The sequence below is a fragment of the Balaenoptera musculus genome, chromosome 5 (genome assembly GCF_009873245.2).
Source record: "Balaenoptera musculus isolate JJ_BM4_2016_0621 chromosome 5, mBalMus1.pri.v3, whole genome shotgun sequence".
Taxonomy (NCBI): Eukaryota; Metazoa; Chordata; class Mammalia; order Artiodactyla; family Balaenopteridae; genus Balaenoptera; species Balaenoptera musculus.
Window position 1 is genome coordinate 127,456,648 of NC_045789.1, and position 10,206 is coordinate 127,466,853.

Below are 10,206 nucleotides of genomic sequence, written 5' to 3' on the forward strand. Positions count from 1 at the left end.
CTACCAATAAGACATGAGAGGATACTTTTATTATTGCATGGCGAACCTTGGATTCATATCATCTTCACATGTCTTAAAATGTGAATTCAACAAACTGCTCATATAAACTTTTTTCAGTGAGATTTGAATTAAGAAAAATATATTATATATGTATATATAATCATTAATTAGCATAGAAATAATGGTTTCTCACTCCTCAATGACTATTGTGGCAAGTTCTGTACTTGTATACATAAGAAAAATTATACACGTATGTAAAAAAAGATGTAATATATTATTATAAATATCATTTTAAAATAAAATAATAGATATATTAATGAACAATGTTTAAAGTAATTAAAGCATGTATATGTGTCTCTTTTAAATTTTATTTAATGAATAAATAAAACCATGGCTGTGTATTGAATACTTAAAATTTGAATTTTTTTCTATGTGACCTGAAGCCATCGCCTTGAGTATTTTAAACCTTTCAACTTGAAGTGGATTATGGGAAACAACTGGGAGAAGCCAGACTGAGAGCTGTGGAAAGAGTTTTGCTGTGATCCTTTACCTTCTGACAACACAGGTTATAACTCATAACGAAAAGCACTTAACAAATAGAACTCCATGTACCACCACCTTTTGGCCTCAGTTGGACAGCTGAAGTAAAATCATTGTCTGCCACCACTGTAAACGTTCCAACAACACGCCAGCAATAAATCATCTAATTGAACGTGACTTTTCTGCTGTATCTTTTACTAATAATGTTTTTTTAAAAAATAAACGATAAGAGAAAATAATTGTTAGGGTGCTTCTTTCCCATCAACTCATCCTTCCTGGCAACTTTTCTTTTCCCTGAAATAGATCTTTGGAAAGTCAAGAAAGAGCATAAGATGTTTCTGTTAAAATTCCAGTGATACATTGTATAGTGCTGAGACCTGAAGTAGAAAAATGAACAGCTGCAAATTTTGCCCTAAGGACATTTCAGTGCTTTGAAAACATGGAGGTGAATATTACAGCTTCTACTCAGTGTTACACTTTAATGTATTATTTAATTTCTAAATATGACAGTTTTCTTGTAGGGGTGGCATTGCAGGTCATCTGTCAGAATAAATGTTAACTTAACCTAAAATACTCTGAGCAATATTGGTTGAGTGAACTAGAGTAAGTCCATTAATCATTACATTATTAAATTATTGGGCACTTGGATTCAGGAATGTTTTGTATGTTAAAGGTATATCTAGTCTTCTTTGTCCAGCTACCAACACTTTCACTGACTCTCTGAGGAACCAATTTATTTATATACCAATAGTTATATTTAGTTGTATATATATTTATGTGTATATATATTAATATATTTATTTATTTATATTTTTAATATACATTTATTTATTTATATTTATTTATATACCAATAGTTGATTTTGAGACCTTCAGCTTAAAGATAGACTGTTTTTTTCCATATCAGCCTTTGAATTTGGGTGGCATGGAAAAGAAGAGGAGGGTAATAGCACCAATCAGTTGCCAAGCATAAATGCTGGCCAAAGATTTTTGTGTTGCCCTGGAGTGAAGTGGAATCTGATCCTGAGAAATTTGCCTGTCCTCTTGTTCGCCTCTCTGAAGACAGTTTAGATTACTTATAAATTAAATCCTTGTTTAGTTAAAACTTGTTCTAAATAACACTCTGTAGTTCTAATCTTGTGGCAACATCACATTCAGTTCTGGGGATTGCAAAAGTGAATATTCTTAACAAAACAAACAAACGATGACAATAGCAAATAAACAAAAACTCGAGAATTTAATGAATAGCAACTTCACTTGGAAACTTATATGAAGTACTCCAGTCCTGAAAGAATGAATGAAAAAACAAATTCCATTATTTCTGAGCTCTTATTATGGTAAGCCAGTTCTGTTATAAATCTCAAAATTCCCAACACTTCATATTTCAGTTTGAAAACATACTATAGTTTAAATATATAGTGCAGTGAAATTCAAGTGTGAAACCTCCCCCTCCAGACCACCAGCCTTCCTAGCTGGAGTGAGAATAGCATATTCTCAGTTCCTGATTCATCAAAGTCCGGTTTTCAGGTGTTTTGATGATTAAATCTGGTGAGAGGCCATCAATTTTATACAAAGGTTTCTCTGTAGGGCTGTCTTGTCATACACTTCTGTAAATGGGAGTTTGGGAACTTTAAATGAAAGAGTGTGAAGTTTTCTTTGTGAGGGTTATTAACTGAGGGACTCTGGATTAATTTAGCAGCCAGGTCTGTTCTTTCAGCCATAAGCCATGCTGTCAGAGAAACTTAATTACACTTTAAGTGGGATGCAAATGAGTTGTGACACTACATCATTTCACATGAAAGGTTCATTACTTACATTAACTTGCACAATGCTTGCTCCTAAACCTAGACTCATTACAATATTCCTGGGACTTTTTTTTTTAAACATAGCTAAATACAAGTAGGGTTTTAACTTTTGATAGCCTGTTTCTTTCTTAATATTTAATACTACAAATGTTCACTTTATTAAATGATTATGAATTGAGCTACTAGATACATGAATGTATTAAGGGTGGCAGGAAAAAATTGTTCTACCACTTGTCTGCTCAACTGCACATTCTCAGGACCAGGTTATTCTTTAAAGTAACTTTATATCAGTAACTTCTTTAGCATTGATATCCATGACTTGAAACAGGAAATTTAACAAGCTTTAAAATCAGAAGTCTGAGAAATTTTATCCTTAGAGCTTAACAGATTTTTTTCTGAGGATCAGTTGGGTGATTTGGGGTGAGGAAATATATAAATATAAACATAAAACAAGTTTCATAATGATAATTGAAAGCTTAAGTGATAGGGATAAATCAGTCATGACTTATGTGACAAGGTGTTAGGACAAGTACAAACAATACATTTGATCCTATTCTGAAGAAATAGTCAAATGGTCCTGAATTCTAAGGGGAGAGAGAGTTCATTTTAGATTCATCCCTCTATTCTCTGATGTGGTAATAGAGTTTTAGGGAAAATTAGTTGTTTCTTCTTAACATAATCAGTCACATAATCAATCGAGTGCTTGACAGTTGTTCTCAAGGATAGGTAGTAGGGAAAACAACAATAGCAAACTTTTGTCACCTGTTATGCTCTTGGCAAAGTCCTAAGCACTTTACTTGTATTAGCTCATTTAATACACACAAAAACCCTATGAGGCAGGTACTGTGTCCCCATTTTAGAAATGACAAAACTGAGAAAGTTAAGCAAGTTGCCCAGAGTCGCACAAGTATGAGAGCCAGGATTCAAACCTACTCAATTTTTAAAGCCCATGCTTTTTAACCACTATGGCATACTACCCAAGTTGTACAAGGGATTTTTATATTTATTAAATATAATAGAAAAAAATGTAAATAAATGAATGATGAGATCCAAGGAAATCATAGTGGAGAACAGATCTTTATTCTGTTAATTGAGGAACATGATTTTTTTTTTAAACTGAAGTACAGTTGATTTACAGTGTTGTGGAGGAACATGATATTTTCGTGCTATCATACCATGTCTCTTTATTCAAGTAAATTCCTAGGGGTTAGAGTCAAAGATTCATTATAATTTAATATATCAACCACTAGATGCTGTTTCATTTTAAGGCACGTGTCTGTCTTTTTCCCAATGAGTAGTTCATGGTATTTATTACAAATAGACTTTGATATCAAACTGGAACAGATTTGGAAAAGTGAAATATATTCTTCATTTGTAAAACTATAGAATAAGTTAAAATCATGTAATGCATTGAGCTGTTTTGCTATAATTTAATATACTGAAATTGTAGTTTATTAACTAGTACTTTGGTGTTTGAAAGAATTATACAATTTTTAAATCCAGATTTACCTCCTCATAGCATAACATGACCATTCCGTCTTTTAAATGTTCGGAAATCTGCTCCTAAATTGAGGATAACATGTCTGCAATGAAATTTATATTCCCTGCTGTGCCAATCATCAGTTTATTGCCTCTCAGCTTCAAATCCATCCCGCGTTGCCTGCTCTGCAATACAGAAGCTGGATCCCATAATCATTTCTTCCTTTCAACAGGCACAGTGTTAAGCGAAGACAATAGAGGGCAGTGGAGAGACATTGGAGGAGGACAGAGTTTCTCTTCCTGTTTCTAGTATTTTCTGTTTGTCTTTTATTTGCTTCTTCTGCATGGCTTCCAGCAATGCATGAAAGGAAGAAGCATCCAGGTGCACCCCACCCTAGCTGTACTCCTAAAACACCCAATTTCTTGGGGAGCTGGCATTCCTGGCACTCATCAGGTGACCATCTCATTGCCAATTTGAACAGTATGCCCCCTGACCGAAATGTTCATGAAAATGCATCTGAAGTTGGAGAAGGATATTAGCATTTTAGAGGTAGAAGAAACCTTAGGAGTCATCTAGTCTAAACCTTCCTTTTTGTAGGAATCCAGAGAGGTTTATTCCATGTGTTGTCACACCTTTTATGTAGCATGTAGCACTTTTAAATCTTCCCTTTCAGGGTTTATATTTAAGTAATGATACTATTTATAATTATTTAAAACATTCAATTTGAATTGCAAAGGAGCTTTTAGTTATCTTGAATTTTAATGGGTATTTATTGACTTTCTACAAATTCTCCAAGCGTTTCATGGACTGTAAGAATAAAAAAGAGACACTTATTTTCTAAGCTAAAACAAAATATAAAACCACAATGAAGCAGTAAACCAAGATAGAATATGATAAAACCAGAAGAGTTATGCAGAAAGAGACTGGAGATCATATTTGGGGAATAAAGAGTGCTTTCATGAAGATGACAGACATATTAAGAGGCCTTGAAGAATGGGTAGGGTTTGAGAGTTAGACTTGAGGAGTGGGGAATAAGAGCATATGGATGGTATAAAGCATAAACAAAGGTTCAGAGGCAGAAAAATCTTTCACATTGGGATGTAAAATGCCCTCCAGCTTGTTTTACTGTGGGCATAGGCTAGTTATGGGAGAATAGTGGGAAAAGTTGGCAAAATTACTGATTTTTGAATTCTTGTAGATCATGACACATGGTATTTCAATAAAAATCAAGAAAATGTAAGATGAAATGAGTTGAATAAATGAGTTAATCATAATTATATTCATATAAATTCAAATACATTAATAAATTACATGAATTAAATAATAGACCTTTGAAAGAAACCAAATTCTTCATCTTTGGCCTCTGAAAAGAACTTTAAAAAGAGCTAAACCATTTTGGATATGACATTAATATAAAGATTTATCACTGAATCATATATGAAAAATTTGGTTTCATTTTTAGCAATCCTAAAATTATCTTCTCCATCGTTGAATTGAATGTTAAACATTATATCCAGTAAAAACAATTTAAATGGCTTGGTGTTTTTGGTTGGTAGGGATTAGATAACCTAAAGAACTTTCAGTTATTAAAAACCTCGAAATACTACACAGAACATAACTGTTCATTTAAATGCCCACAGGTGAATTTGAAAAATCCCAAAGGAGATAAATGATGAGGAAACAAAGCCCCAGCTGATGTGGCAGCTGCCTTGGGAGGTGGGAATGGGGGTGAGGGTTGGTTCCATCTCTCAGTTATCAAGAATTGGAATTTAATGGCCCTGTAGGAACAGAAAACGGCACTGTGGATACACGAATCAGGGAGTTGAAAATGAAATAGAGAGAAGGTAGTTCCGGTTCCGACGTGCGGATCTTCATTCCTGGTGTTCAGTTGTCGCGGTTGGTGGGCAGTAAGTGAGATAAGACGCTGCGGAGTGTGCTGGCGCTTTGTCAGACTGCCCGGAGGACCATAAGTACTGCTTCACGCAGGCAGTTTGAAAATAAAGTTCCAGAGAAACAAAAGCACTTTCAGAAGGATAATGAAATTCCAGTGCATCTAAAGTGTGGGATAGCTGATACCCTCCTGTATAGAGCCATCATGATTCTTACAGTTGGTGGAACAGCGTATGCCATATATCAGCTGGCTGTGGCTTCATTTCCCAAGAAGCAGGATTGATTTCAGTTTATCCTCCCAGCAATCAGTTGGTTCAACTCCATTCAGCTCTCTGTGGACCAGTATCTGATAACTGACTGAGTTCTTCTTTGGGGATCAATATTTATTGACCTGTACTACCTGCCACCAGTAAAGCAGTCTTTACCATGAAAAAAAAAAAAAAGAAAATGGAATGGAAAATAAAATGAAAAACTATGGAACAGTTGCAACAACAGTGAATAAGTCAAGGGTGAACTGGAAAAATATCTACTCACTGGCACAGAGAGTCAGCTAAGCAACTTACCTGTTTCGGCCTGAGCTGGGAGTTGGGGTAGCAGAATTCTCCTCTGAGAGTTTATGAATGTGGGCCCACCTTCACATTCATTATGAGAATGCATAAACAAATTTTGTCACATTAATTCATCAAAATAGAACAATTAAAATTATGAGTTATAGCCAAATAATCAGTGTAGATAATCTCAAAAGTATATGTATAGCATAAGTACAGTATGCTACTATTTTATAAAGAATAGACACATGCAAGATGACACATTGTATACAAATACAGAGTTTATAGGTAAAATTATAAGAACATGGTTAGAAATAATGGCTTTTGGATAATGGCTATTTTGAGAGAGAAAAGGAGATGAATGGAATTTTTTCTTCAATTGAGTGTGTTAAAAAATGCTTAAAGCAGGGAATTTAGGTGATACAAACAAACTTTATTAACACTTGATGAAGCAGACTATCTCTATTCAGAAAACTGCAAAATGGGGTGGAAGGCAGGAAGCTGTTATAGGATAAAGAATAAAGGACAAGGAAGAGAAAAATATAAAATATCTAATTGGCTGGAGCCACATAGTCAACCTTGTTTGGGGTGAGAAGGGAAAAGGAAATAACTATAGAGCTCAGAGTTGGCTTCATGTTTGGGGATTGGCTGACTGGCTATACTGCATTTCTGGTCAAGTGGAACATTTACAGGGAGAAGAAAGTTCACCTAAGTTTCAATTTGCTCACTTGGTACCCAAGGCAGGAGCAGCTCCATCTTGGGCCTAGAAAGTTATTATAATAGGTGGTAGATGTTTATTATATCCTTACTTTTTAATATAGCTGAAATATTTCATTATATTAATTAAAACAACTAATGACAGCATCTTTTTAATTTTTTTTAATTTTTAAATTTTTTTATACTTTTTTAAAATTGAAGTACAGTTGATTTACAATGTTGTGCTAATTTCTGCTGTACAGCAAAGTGACTCAGTTATACACATATATACATTCTTTTTTATATTCTTTTCCATTATGGTTTATCCCAGGAGATTGGATATAGTTCCCTGTGCTGTAGAGTAGGACTTTGTTTTTTATCCATTCTAAATGTAATGGTTTGCATATATTAACCCCAAACTCCCAGCATCTTAATTAATATAATTTTAATATCAAATAAAAAATTATCACACTGGCCTCACACAACAAATTTTCCTAATATCCTTTATGGATGTGATTTTTAAAACTATGTAAATCACAAGATTAATAGTAAATGTAAACAGAAGAAATTATAAAAGTATAGATAAAATGTTTGAATATTCTAAACAGATAATATCGTAGATTAATATCCCATGGAAATGATGATATTTTGAAAATAAAACCACTTTTGGAGTTAGAAGGCTTTTTAGAGTTAATGTCTCTTCTTTTTTTCACTTTATTTTTTGCCAGATGATAAAGCCCTAGGTGCACAAAGATTAAGGAATTTACTGAAACCACTCATTAAAGTAGTCAGAATCCAATTCTTTTGTTCCCTAATCTAAGTAGGCCTCAATACTTTAGACTTCCTTCTTGCTAGATTATATGTTTTAAAATAAAAAGAAACCTGAAACTATACTGATCGTTATCTTTAATAACATTTTCCCCCCATTTCATGCATACACAGTTCTAAGTTTTAGTATGTAACAAAGTCCCAAAGGGCAAGCAATAATGGAAAATGCACTAGAGTGGCAGTCTTTATCTTTCAGAACTTTCATTTTGTACATCTACAGAACATAGGTAACAGTGGCTCATTAACCAGGAAATCTGGGCAATTTGTCAAAAAGATATCAGTGTTACAAAGCACCCTTTGACTCTAGTACTCCCCACCAGCTCCCTACCTGAAAACCAAATAATTATCTGCCACTCTAAGCAGTGACCTGGAGTAGGGGTCTTTCTCTCCATTGGAGAAGAACATTAGGAGGAAAGGTTCTTAAATGATTTGTTCTTATTTCAGAACCTCAGGAAAACTGCTTGTCTGTTGGTTTTCTGAACAACTACCATAAGACTGACAATCTCACCTCCCTTGAGGGCAAGGAAAACGCACACCAGAATTTCAGGCTTGAAAAATGGCACATACATAATCATCACAGTTCCACTATCAGCCTTTAATTTGCTCCCTGCATCCTTAAATGTTTCAGAATCCTATTTTAAAGTAATTTTCTCTTTTAGCAAGAGTATCTGGCTCCTCATACAATGATTTTTTCTAAAAGATTTTAGCAAGCAGATTTTGGGGAAAATGTCAGGAATTTTCTAAGCCTTTGTTTACTTTTAGACAAGGCTACAAAAAATCTGCCTAAATAAAAGCTGTTTGGGCATGCAATGAGGCAAACCTCCATGTGGTATAGCACTAACAAAGTGAGTATCTTCAGAACTGAGAATGTTGGTGGTGGTGGGTTTTTTATTGTTTTTTTTTTTATGATCACTCAAATGTTTATAGCCCTGTATGTGCACTAAGATGAAAAATCAGTGCAACTGGGGAAAAAAACACAGTGGTTTAAAACAGTTTGGAAGAAAAGAAAGTATCCCAATAAATCACTTGTCATTCTGGATAATAGAATACTGCATCATCTTCTATCAGCTAGGATAAAGGTTAAAACACTGTGCTTGCTCTGTAAGCTGTGTGATCTCACTGGCATATTCAATACTGGGTTCCATCATTATTACCTTTTTGGTGATGGAAACACTTTTCTTTCCTGTAATTGTTTATAATTCCTGAAGACACTTAAGGAATGTCATCTGCTTTAATAAGTAATAAATTCTCTGCTGCAAGTGTTGAGAGATAGCAATAATAGGAAGAGAGAAGAAAACTTCTTTTCCCAGCAAGCATAAAATGCTGACAGAATGCTTCACAAATTATTTAAAGCATTTTGCATTAAAAAAAAGGAGTTTCAAAAAGAAAGGTTGTCTTGCTCTGAAAAATGATAGGTTTAAAATGCAAGGGTATAGCATTGAAAACTTAATTGGAAAACCTTGAGCTATTCCATCTAGACCATGATCCACAGCAATCTATCACTCAGTCCCACCATTAGTCCTTCTGAAGTTCATCTCCTGACTGATCACCTGTTAATCTCTTTTGCATCACTCCCATCCTCTCTGAAAATTTTTGAGATCTTATTTAAGTAAAAATTGTGCATGCACATCATTTATGAAGTTGAAATATGCTGCCAGGTTTACTACAAAAATATCAGTCTCCAGCTATGCCTCCCACTAATCCCTCCACCCCAGAGGAAACTCTTTCACCCCTTAGCTGATTATTTAACCCCTTTTATATTTATAGTATATTTGGTTAGATATTTGGTGAACACATGATTATAACCAAGTAAAGGCTGTTCAGAGAGCCAAGTTAATTAATAAACTGTTTAAGTTAATTTTCCTATACAATTTATGGGCTTCCTGGAAAAAAAGTTGTCTTATTTATTGTTTTTCTTTTTCTCTGTACCTTTCATTAGTTAAACTTCAAATTATCTGCAGTTGTCTAAATCTCCTCTCTATATGGTCAGATGTACCAGGCATTCTATCAAATTAATCTTTTTGGAGTTCTCTCTCCCAGAGCTTGCTCCAATCTGGGCTATTCTCCCTCCTATCTGAGGTACAGCTGACATTCTGGGATTCATTTACCCTCATGCTGGGAATCCCTTCATTTTCTCTCCTTGGTTTGATCTATTTTTTCTGTCCCAGGCCTTCCTCATTGTTGGTTTGCTCTCTCATTTTGTAGAATACATCCACGCATAGCTTTCACAGAAAGCATATTTGTGACTTTACATGTCTGAAGATGTTTTATTCTACCCTGAAATATAAATTAAACCTTTCAAATTTTATCAAGGTGAAGTTATATATAGCAAGTTGCATAAATCTTAAAGGTATAGTTTGATGACTATATATATATATATATATATATATATATATATATACGCACACACACACACACAC

At 34.2% G+C, this 10,206-nt stretch overlaps 1 pseudogene across 1 annotated transcript; it reads left to right on the plus strand.

The window, feature by feature from the left end:
- The first annotated feature begins 4,322 nt into the window (after positions 1 to 4,322).
- Positions 4,323 to 6,134, plus strand: LOC118895354 (annotated as a pseudogene). The gene is made up of 2 exons (XR_005019924.1): positions 4,323 to 4,345; positions 5,662 to 6,134. The product of XR_005019924.1 is annotated as a cytochrome c oxidase subunit 7A2, mitochondrial-like (transcript).
- Positions 6,135 to 10,206: the final 4,072 nt, after the last annotated feature.